The 15,196-nt window shown below is 42.2% G+C and overlaps 1 protein-coding gene across 6 annotated transcripts in view; it reads left to right on the top strand.

The window, feature by feature from the left end:
• Positions 1–15,196, top strand: part of ZNF827 (zinc finger protein 827) — a 177,663-nt gene that overhangs the window by 54,635 nt on the left and 107,832 nt on the right. The gene's annotated exons all lie outside the window — the stretch shown is intronic.

Genomic DNA, 15,196 nt, shown 5'->3' with positions numbered 1-15,196 from the left:
GTGTAATCCTTTGGAAGTAGTATTGCTTTGGCTTGGGTCTCAAAACAGTAGGGATTGTTGATTTCCTTCTTTTTTTTTCCCCTTGATGAGTTCTTACTGTAGGTGGGAAAGGCCACATGGTAAGCCAGGCTTGTGTCAGTTGCTTGTGTGACCTTGGGTCCTGTTTAACATGTCTCTTCTGCGCTGGACTTGTATGGAATACCTCATTTTGGCATTATTCAAGTTCTTTACGGTCTTAATTTATAAGATTTTTAAAGGACATATATACAAAGACTACTTTTAGGAATTATAGACTTCTAAAATTTGAGCAAATGATAACTGTCTTTAAGAAGTTTTTCAGGTTTTTTTAAACGAGAAATTTTTTTATTATGGCAAAGTATATTTAACATAAAATTTACCATTTTAACCATTTTAGGTGCGCAGTTCAGTGACATTAAGTATGTTCACATTGTTGTGCAAACCATTACCACCATCCATCTCCAGAACTTTTTCATTCTCTCCCACTGAAGCTCATTAAACAACTCTCAGTTCACCTCTTCCCCCACAGGCCCTGGAGACCACAACTTTATGTCTTTGAATTTGACTACTCTAGGGACCTCATGTAAAGTGGAATTTAAAAACACATATTTTAAAAACTTTCTTTTTTTAAAAAAACTGTCCTGATCCATTTGGGAAAAAAAGATGGAGTATAAATGATGAAGACGTATTCTTATTAGTTGTCATTACTTTCTATCACCATCAAATTGTACATGATGTTTCTTTATCATTTTTTTCCCAACATATTTGATTTAAGTTGTGGTGTTGAACAGGGACATCAAGGTCTTAGGTCACTCTGTTTTTCCTGTCATTCTCTTTTGGAATGAGAAGGTATGTTGCAGGATTGTGTGGCTACTCATTACGCTTTTAAAAGTATGATTTTTAAGTTTTAAAGGAGATGTAGGGGGTGGGGAAAGGTCGGTGGAGAATTGGTTCTGCATTTCAGTGAAGATGGCAGTCCCCACCATGATTTCCAAATGTCATGTCAGCTCTTTGGAGATTGACAATACCCTTTTAAGTGGAGAATAATTGGTCACCGCCTTCCTTTAAATGGACTGTAAGTTGCATTTCACTAAATGTCATTGCCAGGTGAATTAGAGGTTCAGCTTCACTCTGAAGTCCCTTTGCTCAGGCACACTTCAGTCGGGTCTTTTGGAATGTCCCCCTCACCCCAGATCTTTGCTTCTCAGGAGTGGGAGACACTAGTTGGAAGAAATGAGGAAAGGTAGGGGATGGAAAATGAGATGTCCCGGAAATGAACCAAGTAGGCAAAGAGCAGAGAATATAACAGTGAAGCACACCAGCTGGCAATGAGCATGAGGGGGCCCTGTGCTGGAATTGGCCAAGTTTCTGACTGTGGCTCTAAAGAACACTGGCTTCTCTGCTCCTCATCACCCCTCTCCCCTGACTTCTCCCTCTTCTGTTCCAATCAAGGGGAAAATGTGATTTTTAGAGACTTTGAGTTTTATATTTAAAAATTTTTGAGCACGTGGGAAAATGCATGTTTTCATACAATCCTGTTTGTTGTTCTGATCCTTTAGGATTTCACCTCCAGGGGAACTCTAGTTTTTCCTTGATTGTCCTCCCTGCCACCGTGATAGCAAAGGGGGCTCCTTTTATGGGCCCTTATAGTGCAATACCCGGGGAAAGAATGCAAATGACACATTCACATCACATAGCTTAGAAAGGGGGACATTTCCTTACCTAACAGATAGGGGCAATCTGAGTGGGGGTGAATTACTCCGAGTAAGGTGTTACTCCCTTTACTCCATGACTCCAGGGATGTTTTAAAATCTAGAGGAAGGTAAGCGGGAACAGGGAAGGTTTGGTCTTTGGGTACAACACTTGTGTATGATGCATGGCTCCTGCTGGGCTCAGCTCTGAGTGCCCACATTATGCTGTAATTAGCTCCAGACCCAATCTCAGGGAGCATAAGATAAGGCTGCTTGGAGCCAGCACTGCAAGCAGCAGAGACATAAGGGGAGAAGCCAATTGATAGGTTGGGGGGAAGAATTGCTCATCAAAGCCTTATATTGTGATCTGTGTTTTCAGTTAGCTATTGATGGGGAGTTACTTATGGTTTGGCAGTCAGAATGTTTACTGACTGATCAATTGGCATAAGAAAACAGATAACAAATGCACACACTATTTATGCAAAAGACCCATGCGGCTATTTTATGGTGGCTTACTGGAGGTCCTGAAACCTGACTTGTATGCACTGTTACCTAGCAACCTGTTATAAAGTCACCAGGGAGTGAGATGCATCCTTAATTTTTTTGTGTGTGCATATTTGGATGTAAATGTAAACTTGGTGACAATGCAGCTCAGGAGAGGAGAAGGTATGTTAAAAGGAAAAGAATACATTTTCTGGAGAGTTGTTTTTTTTTTTTTTAATTTTACTTATCCTCTGGTTGGTCCGGCCATGCATTTGATAGCGCTCTCACTGTGGTGCCCTACCTGGCTGCGTCTGTGGATATGATTTAGGGACAAAAAGGCCAAATCCCAGGGAGCTGCGGCTGAGTTTCTAGCTCTTCCCGTCATCAAATGTAGTAAAGTAGTGGCTAGTTTCGGGCCTTGTCCCTTGGCGTTATAACGGCGCCATTGTTCTTGCACTGAATTTTTTCGCTGGGCTCTGTCCGTGCACCTGCTGGTACTGTAGGGTGCAGCTGTTTGTGGGCACTGAGTCTGTGAATCTTTGTGCCAGCCAGATCACTGTCTGCAAAACTGGAGCACAGTGACAAATTCAAGCGTGTAGACACCTACTTGTTTCCAAAAGAGAGAAAACACTTGATGCTTTCTTGCCTGGTTATTAAGGGGAGTCTTTCTTGCTCCTTCAACTAAAACTAAGCATAAAGATGATTGAATGGAACCCAGTGGGATTCAAAGTCAGTGGATAGAATACTGTTTTAAATGGGCTCTCAATGCCCCCCACCCCCACGCCTGTTAGAGGTTTCTTAACGTGTATGATTGTGAAATAAAATCCCTTCTCCAGACTCTCAGCTATTCTTCCGACTGAGCCCCCACTTAACATTGCTTGGGCCTTCGAGAATAATGCTTCCAAAACTGAGGCTTCCAGGCCCAGCATCACAGTTGATTCAGGGAAGAGTATGGGTAGCTTTCTGGGCTGACAGAAAAATGAATTTTGTAGATTTTACCCACAGCTTAGACTGAGGCAGGCCTGAGAGGGCTCCAGGCCTGTATGTTCGAGCAGCTCTTTCCTGGAAGCCAGAAGGCATATGCAAATCATTGCATGTCAGGGCAGGTGAGCCAGTGGTCACGTGGCTAGGGTGTTCAGGGAATAGGTGCTCACCCGACGGTGGAGAGCTAAGTTCCTGCTGATTCTGTGCCTTGTCGCCTATAGCCAGCAGCCGTTCTTAACCTCGGCTGCACATTAGCCTTCGCTGGGGAGTTTTTCACAAAATGCCAGGGCCCAGAAATTATGATTCACTGGGAGAGGCCCTAGACATTGGTATTTTCTTTAATATCTTCAAATGATTTTAACGTGCAGAATGATTTTAGTGTGCAGCCAGGGCTGAGGACCACTAATGTGGAATATAAACTTGGTACCTGGTACAGTATTTTTTTGGTACAGCTATGGTTTTCAGCAGTGCAGTTTTGTTCTCGTAGTCTCCACCCTAAACCATGAAATGGGGCATGGTGGTACGAGATAGGCCTGTGGCTCTCACTGTTGGTCAAGGTTGACATGAAGGAGAGGACTGGGTGAGTCGTGTTCATGGAGCCCCAGGTGTTTCCTTGTGGGGCCTCCTGACAGGGGAGTTTCTCCAGTTAAAAAGTCTCAAGATTCAGTGCAGAGCACTGAACGATGGGAGGGTCATCGTTATTAGAAGCCTGATTAAAAGCTGCCTGCAACAACGGCCTTACATCATTTCTTTTTCCGAAAACTACACTTTTCAAGATATAAAATTTAATTCTAACTCTCCAAATTATAACCAAGCAGTTGACAGAAACTTGGCACTTCACTTGTTGGCTGGGAATATCTTTTTGTCCCTGGTTTTCCAAAATAAAAGATATGTCATTCCAACTATTTTTAATTTGGAAGCCAGCAAAAATTGTTGTGCTGTCTCCCACATTATATTAATTTCGTAAAATTGAGACCAAAATAATTTTAACTAGGAGAGATGGACTTCTTTAAAGCAGCAACTTACTTTTAGCCTCACAGAGACAGTTTATGAACAAATGGATATCAGCTAAACTGTTTCTGACTTATTAGTAGCTCATCCATTAAACAGCAAAGGTGTTCACATATAAATGTAGGGTGTAGGTTAATGTGTTTGTGTCGTATACTGTAGTCTTCCATCGGCCTTTGTTCTACAGCTTCCATCGATTTCACCCGATTTTAAGCCTCTGTAGTTACAATATAGTTTTTGTATAAATGGTAGCTCCCAATCTTGCTTTACCTTTGTTTGTGCTGCTGGAGAAGGAGGGATGGGAGATGCCCGTTGAACCCAGTCATCCTCATTGCCCAGTGGCTCTGATTGCCTTTCTGTAAAGGCAGTCATCTCAACAAATGAGCCTTCTTCCAAGTAAATGCCATCCTTGTGTTATTCACACCCTACGATGGCCGTGCCAACAGCCAGGGGGCTCTCCCACTCCCCACGCCTGGGCATGCCTTCTCCAGTCAGGTGATTTTTGAGAGCTTCCCTTTGCATTTTTAGTTGGGCCCTTCCTTTTAACCCTGCCTTGCTTTTCTGGTGATGGCCCCTCACTGATCCTGTGACTAAAATTCCTCATGTGAGCAGTGCATTTAGGGGCCTTATATGTGTAAGCAGCTTGAATGCCCTTTTGAAATTCTCGACTTTATTGAACTTGGTGATTCATATGAAAGGAAGAGTGTGACTCTTTCTTATTTTTCAGTGACTTGCCAGTCATGAGACTAGCACTGACCTGAGTTAAAAAAAAGGGCAGATGGGATTATAAGTAAGTGGGACCTGGAGGATTATAAGTAAGTGGGGCCTGGAGGATTATAAGTAGGGCCTGGAGGATTATGAGTAGGTGGGGCCTGGATTGCTTACACACACAGGTGTTGAAACTTGCATGGACAGAGTTCTTACGCTAGTTACTCATTGCTTATTATTTTTATTTTGTTTAATACTTGCTCACTCCTTTGAGCCTCATGGCGATGCCATAGTGGGTGGTATAAGTATTCCTATTTTACAGATGAGGAAACTGAGAAATGAAGAGGTTAGAAGTCTTGCCCAGGTTAGCACAATGAATAGGTGGTGGAACTGGGATTCTTTGTTTTTTTAGACGGAGTCTGGCTCTGTTGCCCAGGCTGGAGTCAGTGGTGCGATCTCAGCTCACTGAAACATCCACCTCCAGGGTTCAAGCTATTCTCCTGCTTCAGCCTCCTGAGTAGCTGGGACTAAAGGCGCCTGCCACCATGCCCGGCTAATTTTTGTATTTTTAGTAGCGATGGGGTTTCACCATATTGGCCAGGCTGGTCTCGAACTCCTGACCTCGTGATTTGGCTGCGTCAGCCTCCCAAAGTGCTGGGATTACAGGTGTGAGGAACTAGGATTATAGGCATGAGGAACTGGGATTCTGATCCAGGCAGTGTGGTTCCAGGATTCTTTTCCCCAGGCTCCCTACCCCCAAATTACAGAAAGTAGCAGGAACTTGGCTCTGTTCTCTGCCCTTCTTGTGTGTTGTGGAATTAGCTAGAATTTCAGCGTGTTCTGGATGTTGTTATGTCAGACAACTTTAGAATTTGTGTTAATAGTTTTAGGCATCTTAGGAATTATTTAGTACAAATAGAGCAGTAAGAGTCGGGCCAACTGATATTTCTGTAAAGCTTCACAGCGTACAGTATATTTCTAAATACATCATTTCATAACAAGCATGTAGATGAGAAAACCAAGACTTGGGGTAAATAACTGTAAAAGAGTCATGACTGGAATCCAGACCTTTCCTTCCTGACTGTGCTAGACAGAATGTACCTAGTTCCAGAATTGCCATCAGAGTGATTTTTTATCTTGATAGGCCCCGGGAAATTTTACCAAAGCCTATTGTATCTGTCAAAACAAAGAGAAGTGTCATTCTCCTTGAAGGCCATTCTTTTTACTACTGTTGTTATTATTGTTGTTACTTCTACTATTATTATTATAAGAACTATAATTAATCAAATGGCTTACAGTGAGCTGGACACGGTGCCAGCCACATCATGTAATTTCTCATTTAACCTTTACCACAGCCCTATAGGGTCTGCAATAGTAAACCTATGTTATAGATGAGGAGGCTGAGACTTAAAGGTTTCCACTGCAAGGGACAGAACAAGGATTCAGCTCTGGGTAACTGCAAAAGCTTGGCTCTTGACTACTTAATTAGCTATTACCTATTTTTTTTTTTTTCTCAGTTGAGCAAACTGTCTTTTGACCTCCGTCTGCTTCACTGTTTATTTTCCTTGGCTTCAAACCATGGCATCATTTCTAATGCATGCACTTTCAGTCACTAATCTGGTTAAATTTTTTGTCTTCAAAATTGTACTGAAATTTTTATCTATACTCCATCCCTTCATGTGCAACCTCCTCCTCATGCCTACAAGTTGCCTCTCCAGCTCCCTCCCTGATGCCTTTTCCTCCCCAGCACTGCCCCTACCCATCCACCCAGCATTTCCGATGGACTCTTCTTCCAGTACCTCTTGCATCAGATCATGCTCCTGTCTGTCTAGCTCTTTTCCTCTCTTCCTCCTTTCCTTCCTTCCTCCCTTCCACCCTTTCTCCCTTCTTCCCTTCCTCCCTTCCTCTCTCTCTCTTCCTTCCTTTCTCTCTCTTCCTTTCCTTTCCTGTCCTGTCCTGTCCTGTCTTGTCTTTTTTTCTTTCGAGATGAGGTCTTACTCTGTCACCCAGGCTGGTCTCCAACTCCTGACCTCAGGCGATCCTCCCACCTCAGCCTCCCAATTAGCTGGGGTTACAGGCTCAGGCCACCATGCTCAGCCCCAGCTCCTTTCTCCTGAGTAACCATCTCCCCACTCCTCTTAAGAAAACTGTTAACAGTCTTCACCAGCTCAGGAACATACCCCTCTCATTTCCATTTTTCTACCTTTACTCATGTTGTTCCCGGGGTCTGATAATTGGAACTATGGAATTGCGTGTATATTCTTCCCCTTCTTGGGAGGAGCTACAAAGTCACACTGTAAAGAGGTGGGCCTTTGGAGGGGGGAATCATAGCCATTTCATGGTCTGCCACAGTCCAGACTTCTTCAGACTCTCTGGGTGATCCACAATGACAAAAATCATTTACAAACTGATCTGTAAATAAGAATATCAGCATATTAATTTAAAATGACAAGTATAGCAGTCAAGAGGAGATGTCATTTGGGGCAGGTAGCTACTGACTTTCCTGAAAAAGGTTGGAAATATATTATTCAATCTTCAGATTTTCTTTCTTCTAGTCTCCAGGCAAACCACTGCATTTCATACATTTCATTCTTTGGCCATGTTAATAATAGGAATTTAAAATACAGCCTTCTTTCACATTTACTTAGGGCTTGATTGGTTTTCCAGGACCTGTCCTTCCTACTTTTGACAAGGGAGATATCCTGTCTGTTAAGTGGATTACTGCAGATGGCTACTTTTGCCCTTTGTGGGTTGGTTTTAGTAGTTTAGTTTTTGCAGGGAAACTTTATGTATTTTAAAGTTCTTGAGGCACTGCTCACTTTTTGTTACTTTTGACCCTTCTCCAGAGGCTGTTTTTCTCCTTTGCCCATAGCTCTCATAGGGATCTTTACAGTCTGGGTTTGGGTACACAGACGCTGAAGGGTGGCCAAGGATTAGCTCAGGTGGGGATTAATGAGAAATATGAGATGGCTAAAATTTCACTAAACACTAATTATAAAATGATTTAAGGGAAATTAAAGAGCGAGATTTAAAAATATTTAGTGAATGTTATAAACATTCCATTTGAACATAATATGCTTAACATTTAAAAGTCATTTTTAACTGTTTTTCATTATTATTTAATTAAATCTTGGCTTTGCTTACGATTTCAGAAGGCAGTTTCTCATCCAAAGCACATCATAGTGCTGAAAGATCCCAGATCCCCAACCTGTTCCTACGTACATACATACACACTGCTAACAAGGGACCTTGGTTAGATAGAACCGCACCGGCTTGTCATCTGGAGAGTTAACCTCTGATTCTGGTTCTATCGTTAATGAGTTGTGTGATTTTCAAAAGATCGTATAATCCTCTGAGCCTGTGTTTTCTTTTTTTTCTTTTTCTTTTTTTTTTTTTTGAAGCGGAGTCTCGCTGTGTCACCCAGGCTGGAGTGCAGTGGCCAGATCTCAGCTCACTGCAAGCTCCGCCTCCCAGGTTTATGCCATTCTCCTGCCTCAGCCTCCCGAGCAGCTGGGACTACAGGCGCCCGCCACCTCGCCCGGCTAGTTTTTTGTATTTTTTTTTTAGTAGAGATGGGATTTCACCGTGTTAGCCAGGATGGTCTCGATCTCCTGACCTCGTCATCCGCCCGTCGTGGCCTCCCAAAGTGCTGGGATTACAGGCTTGAGTCACCGCGCCCGGCCGCCTGTGTTTTCTTTTTGTAAAATAAGGGAGTGGAAAACAGTAATGGCTTTCATTTTGTTTCAAAAGTTCACATTTATTACATTTACATATTTAAAAAGCCAAGCAATTGGGGGGAAAAAGGTTGCTATTCGGTGAGCACAAAATGTGACACTCCAATGCTATGAGGGAGTAGAGTCTATAGCAGTGTGATCATCTTGTATATTTCTAAATTTATTTTGCTGATCTCAGTTTGAAAAAATACAAGTACGATTTCACATAGTGGCAAATGGGAACAGATTTTTAACAACTTGTCTTGTAATTTCAGGATCTCCTCAATTAAAGAAGAGTATAAATTTTTGCTTCAAAGTTGACAACATTTGGCAACTGCCCTCATTCCTTATAATAAATGGAAGATAAGCAGTATCCAAAACTCACAATATGCCCTAAAGCCATCTGTAATTCTGTGTCAACTACTTGGTTATTACTCAGTTAACTGTTATTTGGGAAATGTATTTAATCGGCCGGGTGCGGTGGCTCAAGCCTGTAATCCCAGCACTTTGGGAGGCCAAGACGGGTGGATCACGAGGTCAGGAGATCGAGACCATCCTAACGAACACGGTGAAACCCCGTCTCTACTAAAAAATACAAAAAACTAGCCGGGCGAGGTGGCGGGCGCCTGTAGTCCCAGCTACTCCGGAGGCTGAGGCAGGAGAATGGCGTAAACCCGGGAAGCGGAGCTTGCAGTGAGCTGAGATCCGGCCACTGCACTCCAGCCTGGGCGACAGAGCCAGACTCCGTCTCAAAAAAAAAAAAAAGAAATGTATTTAATCTCTCTAGGTCTGAGATTTCTCATCTGCAAAATGGGGATAATACTAGTGCCTACCTCAAAGGGTGGTGGTGAGAATTAGATAAATTAATACAGGTAAATACTTTGTGTATTACCCAGCTCATGTTATGTGCTCAATAAATGATAGATCTAGCTATATCCGTATATATCTACACATGTTTATTTGTCTGTCTTTTAGCTGTGGTCAGAAGCTGCACCAAGCAGATACACTTGATACACTTGAACCTACCCTTGCATTTAATTTAAGGCAGGTATGCCCAGGGGACAGCTGGCAATGTCTAGATAATTTTTTTTTTCACATCTGGGAAGTGCTCCTGACTACTAGTGCATAGAGATGCCAAGGATGCTGTTAAACATCCTACAATGTGCAAGACAGTCCCCAACCCCCAACTCCTCCCAGCAGATTATCCAGTGCAGAGTATCAGTGGAGTTGAGGTTGAGAAACAGTAATTTAAAGTATGTATGTAGGCTCTAGTAGTGCTATAATTATATATGGACACACATGCATAGGCCTGAATTTTTTGAAAAATCAGTGCAAAGGCAGCCACTTCATTACTGATGACATATGACTAGAACTGCAGCACTCCTATGAGAGGGGGGAGAAACTGCATTACAATGGCTACTACATGAATCTGAATTAACTTGTCAACATATTAGTGGTCTCCAGTATGTTGATGTTTTATATATAATGCAGTGGATGATGCACGCTTTGAACTTAAATTTTAAATTAATTAATTTTTACAATAATTTTTTTAAAACTTAAATTCAAAACAAACATTTGTTGGAACCCCCGAAACATATCCTAGGGTTCCTTGGAACACTGTTTGAAAACCATTGCTCTGTAGTCCCTTCCAGGCTCAAGAGCCTTTGGCTCTGGTTTAGGGTCAGGTCGTAAATAAAATTCTCAGTGGCCTTGCTTTTTCACAGAGCAGTTTAGCATTTACAAAATTGCCATATGCTGAACTGAAAGAGAGTTCTGTCTTATTAAGCTCAAGAAAAGGTGTCATTTTCCTTCACCAGAGGGAACCAACAGAAGTATTCATTTTGCAGTTGATTCCTTCCCTTCATCCTCTTAGTCAAATCTTCACAAGATTTCTTCCTACCAGAAAATGTCCCTTTTCTGCAGGTGAAACCCACCCTTCCCTTTCTCATGAACAACGCTTAATTCACCCACATCACTTATTTTCCAAAGCCATGGTTCACCTGCTAAGGGTAGTGTCCCTTTTAAAGGTAGCTAGGTGTCTTGGAGAGAAAGGAAAGGGTTTGGATGCATTTTCAGTGAGAAACTCTGAGCAAGTGTCTCTGTGAATTAGGTCTGTGATTTGGGGCATCAGTTTCTTAACCTTTTGGGACCTTAGTTTCTTCACCTGTAAAATGAAGATAGTAATAGCATCTATCTCCTGTGATTGATGGAAGGCTTGATCCCTGTGTAATTACTCAAGTGCTAGTTGTATACATTGTTAAAACAAATGATGGTCTTTAGAAGGAAGTTATATATTTTTTCCCTAGTAATAGGGAAGATATATAGTATTTTCCCAATTACTATATAACTAGAAAATATTGTAAAATATATAGTATTTTCTAGTTATATAGTAATTTCCTAGAATTGGAAGATTGGAACCATCTTATCCCGGCAGTTTTCCCATTCCTTTCCCACATTTGCCTTTATCTTGAATCCTTTGTAAATCCTCAAAAAAAGCTGATTTATTTCCTTTAAATGGTGGTCCACCTCCATCAAATACATAAACTAAGAGGCATGTGTAACTGATCATCAGCGTGGCCCAGGTGCTAGGATGCTGGGAACAAACAGCGAGACAAGAAGCCTCTGGATTAGCGGGGGCTTCCTCATCACATCAAAAGTGCAGTTATCCAGAAACTTTCAAGTACATAAACAGAAGTCAAGGCAGGTGTTGTGAAAGTCCTTGACAAGTTGAGTTCCACACCTGCACAAATCTTCCTGTGTTAGTAGTAGGAATGAAGTGAAGACTATGTCATGAGTCATATTGGTTGCTTTTCTCTTAGCAATTTCCCCAAAGAAAAAGAAAACGTCTTGAGTTCCACCTCTCACTGCACATGTGGGTTTTTTTGTAAAGTGGGATAATTTAAAAGGTAGTAATTATTAAGTCATATTAATTTTAAAATATAGGCTTTATGTACTGTTCTCAATGTAAATATTTTTGGTCATTGAAAAAAGCAGGTTAGCCTTCATATTTCTATTTTTGCATCTTCTATCGAGACCCAAATGTTTGGGAAATTAAAACTTGGGCAAATGAGTGATTTCCACATGCCCTTCTGATATGTCGTTAGCTATATTTACATTTCCTCAGCACATTACAATTTTCTGTCATTCTCTGTATGGTCAGAATGCAAATCAGGTATGTAGTGCCTTGCAAATGTATAATCCAGCAATGTACAGCTTGCTTATTGCCTTTTATTTTATTTTATTTTATTTTATTTTTGAGACGGAATCTGGCTCTGTCGCCCAGGCTGGAGTGCAGTGGCTGGATCTCAGCTCACTGCAAGCTCCGCCTCCCAGGTTTACGCCATTCTTCTGCCTCGGTCTCCCGAGTAGCTGGGACTACAGGCACCCGCCACCTTGCCCGCCTAGTTTTTTGTATTTTTTAGTAGAGACGGGATTTCACTGTGTTAGCCAGGATGGTCTCGATCTCCTGACCTCGTGATCCGCCCGTCTCGGCCTCCCAAAGTGCTGGGATTACAGGCTTGAGCCACTGTGCCCGGCGCTTACTGCCTTTTAAAGTGTCTTTTTGAAGTTCTGTTAAATCCAGGTTGTGCTAGCAATGCTAAATATCTTTACTTTTTCCCCCTAAGTCTCTTGTAGCACATACTCTGACTAATGCTTCTAGAAACCACTTACATGTGCAGGAAGCATCTGCTTAATGAGCTCTAGAAGTTGGGATTTGCTTCTAGGGCCTCAATAGTTTTTTTTCATCTCTTTCTTAGCTTCATCTTAGAATTTGAAAATGTTTTCAAATAAAAGATGCAACAATGAAGCATTTTAAAAATACTTAACCATTCACTTTAAATTGTTTCTCCTCAAAGAATCAAACTCTGTCATGATGAACTAGGGTGCCCTTGCAAAGGACTTTATAAAGGGTTCTGGGAGAATGGTGTTGGGAGAGAGCAAGCTTTAGAAGGGTGACCAGCAAAATCCCCCAAGAGGTGGGGGAAAGGTGCAAAGGGGAGAAATGTGCTAAATAAACCAAGTCGTCTTAGGAGCAGCGAGCAGCCTTCCTGGTAGACGTTAGAAGTACATATTTGAGGATTGCTCCGTAGACCATCATTGCTCCCTTTGATTCAGATTCCTATGGCATTGTCCCCAAAGAGCTAGATTTTAAGCACTTTCCTTGAGACTTTTCTGGACTCCTCCTTTAGTAATGCTAGAGTTCAAGTGATGATTAGATATTTCAGTAACGCTGTGGTCTAGGTAGAAAGGCCTTTAACTTTACTTCAAAGGTCTTATCTCCCATCTAATTATTAAATCCAGGGAAAGCACTTCTGATTGCTTTTGGTGGGATATTTTGGAGGTCTTAGTTTTTGTTAACTTCAGGTAATGTTGGAAGGCCATTGGATGCCACTAATTTGGAGCAACACGTTTTACTCATTCAACAAATATATATTCATCACTAACTATGTACCAGGCACTATTCAAGGCACTTGAGACACATCATTGTTAAAAAAACAAAAATTGTTGGGCCAGGCGTGTTGGCTCAAGTCTGTAATCCCAGCACTTTGGGAGGCCAAAGCTGGTGGATCATGAGGTCAGGAGGTCGAGACCATCCTGGCTAATATGGTGAAACCCCATCTCTACTAAAAATACAAAAAATTAACTGGGTGTGGTGGTGGGCACCTGCAGTCCTAGCTACTCTGGAGACTGAGGCAGGAGAATTGCTTGAACCTGGGAGGCAGAGGTTGTGGTGAGCAGAGCCAAGATTGTACCACTGCACTCCAGCGTGGGTGACAAAGCGTCTCAAAAAAAAAAAAAATTGTTGCCTTCATGAAGCCTATCTTGATTTTTTGTTTTTTGTTTTTTGAGACAGAATCTCGCTCTGTCGCTCAGGCTGGTGTGCAGTGGCACAATCTTGGCTCACCACAACCTCTGTCTCCTGGGTTCTAGTGATTCTCCTGCCTCAGTCTCCCAAGTAGCTGGGATTACAGGTGCATGCCACCACGTCTGGCTTATTTTTGTATTTTTAGTAGAGATGGGGTTTCACCATGTTGGCCAGGCTGATCTCAAACTCCTGACCTCAAGTGATCTGCCTGCTTCGGCCTCCCAAAGTGCTGGGATTACAAGTAGCCACTGCGCCTAGCCATAAATTGTTAACATAATACATTTTAAAAACCATATAGCATGTGATTAGTCTGTTAAGCTAAATACTGCATAACAAAATACCACAGACTGGATGACTTAAATAACAGATTTATTTCTATGTTCTGGAGGCTGGAAGCCTAAGATCAAGGTGTCAGCAGGTTTGGTTTCTCCTGAGGCCTCTCTCCTTGGCTTGCAGACGGTCGCCTTCTCACTGTGTCCTCGTGCAGACTTTCCTCTGTGTGCGTGCATCCCTGGTGTCTCTCTCTCTCTCTCTCTCTCTCTCTCTCTCTCTCTGTCTTCTTATTCTTCTGGTTCTTTGATGGAACCAGTCACATTGCATTAGGGCTCCACTTTTATGACCTCATTTAATCTTAATTACCTCCTTCGAGGTCCTAACTCCAAATATGTTCCACACTGGCAGGTTCGACATATGAAGGGACACAATTGAGTCCATGACAGTAGGTTATTAGGTGATAAGTATTTGGAGGGAAAAATGAAAGTTAGGTCAGGGTAAGAGAGGTTGGAAAGACTGTGAAGGTGGGGATTGCAGTTTTGAACAGGATGATCAGAGTAGACCTCACTGAGCAAGTGGTATTTGAGCCGATTGGAAGGTCAAGTATTTTCAAGTTTTGTTACAACCCAGAGACCAGAAGTGGAGGTGGTGCAGTGGAGGCAGGTGAGAGACACAGCAGGGGAAGCCCATGGACCTAGGTTCTGGTCCCAGCTCTGCATCTTTCTGGTAGTGAAACTTCCAGATAGTACTTTGGGCTTTTGGGGTTCGGTTTCCAAATATGCTGGTCTGTGTGAACTTGTGATTCTAGAATGCATATTCTTAGAGGGGTATGAGCTGGAAAACAGACTTTGTGCTTGAGTATTGGCTTGGAGTAGGTGGTAGGCAAGGGGTGATGGATGTTTGCTTTGGGGATTTATTTTTATCTTTTTGTTTGTTAAGATGGGATGGGCTTAAGGCTCATTCTAATAAGTGTTTGTAATTAGGACGAGATCCTCTTTCTCAAAAGATGGACACACTCAGTGTAATGAATCCTAAGTTCCTACCTCATGGACTCTTAAAGGGAGCGAGATGCCTGTGAAAGTGAAAAGTGGTAGGAAGAGGGTGCTTGTCTCTTCCTTTTTGATCTTTCCTGGGTAGTATGTAGCCCAGTGGGGAAGGCCTGGTACAGTGTGGCTGAGCCACAGAATCCATCCCATAATATGCCAGTTAGCTCTGTCCTGACCACACACTCCACAGCAACCAACTATGCTAAAAATGGAAAAAGGACATTAGTGGAAAAACTGGTGAAATCTGAATAAAATGTAGAGTTTAGCTCATAGTAATGTGAATTTCTTAGTTCTGACAAATGTACCATGGTTATGTAAGATGCTAACATTAGGGAATTCTGGGTGAAGGATATATGGGAACTCTTGGAACCATCTTTGCAACTTCTGTAAGTCTAAAATTATTCC

This window comes from Trachypithecus francoisi, unplaced genomic scaffold (assembly GCF_009764315.1).
Source record: "Trachypithecus francoisi isolate TF-2019V2 unplaced genomic scaffold, Tfra_2.0 Lachesis_group1, whole genome shotgun sequence".
Taxonomy (NCBI): domain Eukaryota; kingdom Metazoa; phylum Chordata; class Mammalia; order Primates; family Cercopithecidae; genus Trachypithecus; species Trachypithecus francoisi.
This window is presented reverse-complemented; position numbering and strand designations above follow the sequence as displayed.